The following is a 4,084-nucleotide window of genomic DNA, read 5'->3' as shown; positions in this document are numbered from 1 at the left end:
AAAAGGGAAGAAGGAAGCGGGAAATCGCTAGCCAATCGATGCTCGGACGCGTTCCGCGTAAGGCGGGGTTTGGAAAGTGATGGACAGGAAGGAAGGGAAGGGGTAGAGCAGGGGCGGAGGGAGTTTACTTTGGAGGAAGTTGTAAGTGGGGTTGGCTTTGGGGGGCGTGGGAGCGCGACTCGGTATGGACGCCGTTGCCCTTTGTTGTGGCTCTCGCGGCTCGCGCATTTTTGCAGCAGCGGGAGGGTGAAGGCGCACTTTCAAAACCGGAGCACCGAGAAAGGCTTTGCTCCTTAGCTCTCTGGTTCTTTTTTAAGCTCGGGCAGGCCTGCTGTGCACTCTGTAACTAGGGTCTTCTTTGCAAGCGAGCTCGTTGTGCCCGGTGGCTCTTCCGCTTCCAAGCAAATCATGAAGGATCTCTGCACTACGCAAGTGCTAGTCCGCCCGCGTAGGTGAGAGGAAGTCTCCCTGAAATCACGGCGATTTCTAAGGAAACGTGGATGCGATGGGGATTCAGTTACACCTATGTGAAATTTCCAGAGGAGTAGCCTGTTCGCCAGCAGCAGCAAAGAAGAAAGGATCTCGTGGCACTTTAATACATTTATTTATCGTGACGTATGTTCCCATAGACACTGCACTTCATCACATGCATGTAGCGTTAACCTCAAATTGTACAGATTGTGTGTGTGTTTGTGTGTGTGTGTAATGGAAACAGTGTTGTCACAAAAAGAATTGCTTTAACTACTGTTGTTTGTTGTTATGTGCTGTAGGAAAGTTTTCATGTAAAAAATTTACAGAAAACGAATTCATGAGCTAAGGTGGGAGATTAGTACAGGAGAAAATCTTCACCTAGTCAGTATGGTAATAGTGTCTGTGTTTAAGCAGATAAATAATGTGCCTTTATATTAACCATATCTTGCCACTTTGGTTCTTATGCAACGATCAGGGTAGCTTACAACACTTAAGAAACTTATGAAATCTTCTGCAACAAACACAGAAACTGCAGACAAAACATAACCTTTACATGGAACAGAAATTAGCAGGCAAAAGTTTGCCAGAATGAAAACTTCTCACATTCTTCCATATAAGCCTGGCTGAGTACAAGGTCGTCAGGAAAGCCCCTTTTTTCTGATAACAAACGTAGAAGGAAATTAACCAGGCAAGACTACACATACCAGACAGGCATTTGAGCATACCTGAGAAAGTAAAATAATATGAACATATATACAGCCCCTCTTTCATATTTTGTGGCTTCAAAACCCCCCAACCAGCTAACAAAAAGGGATAGCAATTAGAATGAGGAGAATAGGCAAGAGATATTCTGTGATATCAGCTTGAAGGAGTGAGAGAACAAGCCACGGTGAGCCTGATAATCTGTTTGACACAACATGGGTTGCGCACAACACAGCCAATATTTCTTAAGACATCTTTTACTAAACCTTAATGATCATGGAGCTGTGGGAACCAACCTTCCTTCCTTCCTTCCTTCCTTCCTTCCTTCCTTCCTTCAAAAAAAAAAGTCCTAAAATTTAGTCATGAGTGAGCAGGTTGAAGGAAACCCTTACACTTTCTAGGTTTGACTCAGCCTGCTGCTCAAGGATCAGACATGCAAAGTAGCAAACATCAGGATTTCTGGGATAAGGGGGCAGATAAACTTTCTCTAGTATGTATAATAAAGTGATGTTGGTTTCCTTGTGGAAAAGACAGAAAAAGTATGTGCTGTGCTTGAGAAGGGAGATGGAAGTTAATCTGCCTTCCTGTCATTTTTGGGCTTGCTGTCACTTTTTGGAAATGTATGAGAGAACAGGAACAAGCTGGAACACAGCATATTCTAGGAAGTGAAAAAGCAGGTTAAAAAATAAAGTTAGCAATGACTGTGACATAGGAATGCAAAGGTCTGAAATCAGGCAAGTGGTCATGGTGTGGGCAAGGTGTTGTGCCTGTCTTAAACATCCCTGGCTAGATACGGTTCTCCTCCGAGATTAGGCCTGTGGGTAAGAGGTTCCTTTTACATGTTTTTTGGCTATGCTTAAAAGTCCCATCTCCATAAGTTTGATGATGAGTTTAGCTATACATATAGTATCTTGCTTTGTTTATAGCTATATACATCAATTGCCTTTTTACTGCCAGACTGTGGTAAATATATACACAAAAGCTAAATAGCAACAACTTCTGTTCTGAGTTTTGTTAGAAGCACCCATATAGTAAATAATCTGGTAATAGAGGATCTTGCATATACAGTGGGTACACAGGACTCCTTTCTTTGGAGAGCGAACTTCCTTATTCTCCATACCCACAGGCAGTAACTGTGGGAATCCTTAGAGACAGACTCTTTCTAGCACTGTATTCCTGAAATATAGAATGAATTTGCCCTTTGTAGGAGGAGGAGGAGCCTTCAGACACAAACTGCCTGTATGAATTGCTGAATGGACTGCTGCAGCTTTAAGGCCCCTTGTCAGGCTAGGCCAGTTCCTGCAAGAGCAATTGTGGCATTCTCAGCCGAACTGAGGATGTATATGCAGCAAAGAAGTTTCCTGTACTAGGATGCCTAATGTGCAGGGACATGAAGTTTTGAAACTTCTGCAATTTCTCTGGAAAATGTGGAAATATGATAAGTTAGGAGTAAAAGGAAATGTAGAGTAAAAATGAGAAATGTGACCAAAGGCTAGCTACAAAGGATTTTTTTTTTAAAAAAATACCTGAGTCTGAAGCTGTCATTAGTGTCCTCTGCTGTGCTGAAGAAACTGTTGAAGTTACAAAGGAAAAAAACAAGTAAGTTGCACCTGGCAGAAACAACTCTTTAAGCTGTTTCTATCACTATTAACTGCCAAGACAGAAGAGAAAAGTGAAATACCCTCTACATAGCTGAACAATGGTAAATATTAAAGTTTTTTTTCCCAGAGATTGTCATGCATATTGTAGATTTAATTTTCTCTCCCTTGATAATTTCTGCCTGTATGTCTTTTGCAAATGGTCTGCTTTACACAGTTATGGCAAGGCATTGCATTCATATTTGTGGTGAAAAAGTGTGTGTGTGTGTGTGTTGGGCAGGATGTCTTCTACAGGATCAGTTACTCTTTTACCACAGTTTTTTTCAAGCAGCTACATCTACTAACATACTGTGGCCAGTGTACAAACACAGAGGAAACTTGTAGTCTTGTTGAAGTCAGAGGAAATTTACTTCAAGAGACCTGGAAAGTTGCTGGATATACAAAAGTTAAAGAATACACTCCGACATTTTCAACAGCTGGACTCTACAGACCACTTACAAATATTGTAATACTTGAACATCTGACAGAGTAAAATATATAGATGAACTTAATTTGGTTCATGATGTGGAAATAAATGAATGCTATGATGCTTTCATAGCCAAATAATTGGTAAAATATTAACTTTCAATATATCCTTTATCACCCAAAAGCTGATTTTCCATGTAGTTGTTTATTTTGTTTATATGTAGTACCTGATCATGAATTTCTTACTGTTATGGGGCCATGACAAAAGTTGTGTTGTCTTATACTAGTTAAGAGAGAGCTCAGGAATCCTGGGTTGAGTCTCACCACTGCCACAAACTTACTTGGTTGCCTTAAGCAAGCTACATTTTCTTCACCTGCAGTATTAGGGCTAATAATGCTGACTTATCTTGAGGAATAGGGTTAGAGAATGCATGTTAAATAATTTGAACCCTGAAAAGCACAGTACAAATGTGTCACACAAAGGCAGACAGTATTTGCAGCTGCAAAATGAACCCAGTTGGCAAGTAATCTGTTTACCAGTCACAGTTCCTAAGGATGTGAATAAGACTGTTGAAGAGGTGAGTTTGACTCTTGCCATTCTTGACTTACTAGGGAGGACTGGCCAGATGGGCAGTGGTGAATGCCTCTTTAAAACAGAAGGTAATTACATCATGCCTAAGAGATAGCAGCAAGTGTTTTGTTAAGAAAACTCCCTGAATTCTACTGTGATAGACAATTTCTGGTCAGTCTCCAGTATTTCATCTTTGCACAAGATGCTGGAGTATGCAGTGGTGTATCAGCTCCATGGATTTCTGTCCAAGCCAAATTAATTACTAGATCTATGTCAA

Source organism: Varanus komodoensis, unplaced genomic scaffold (genome assembly GCF_004798865.1).
Source record: "Varanus komodoensis strain SLA01 unplaced genomic scaffold, ASM479886v1 scaffold17, whole genome shotgun sequence".
Lineage (NCBI taxonomy): Eukaryota > Metazoa > Chordata > Lepidosauria > Squamata > Varanidae > Varanus > Varanus komodoensis.
The sequence above is the reverse complement of the archived record's forward strand: the minus strand, read 5'-3'. Positions refer to the sequence as shown.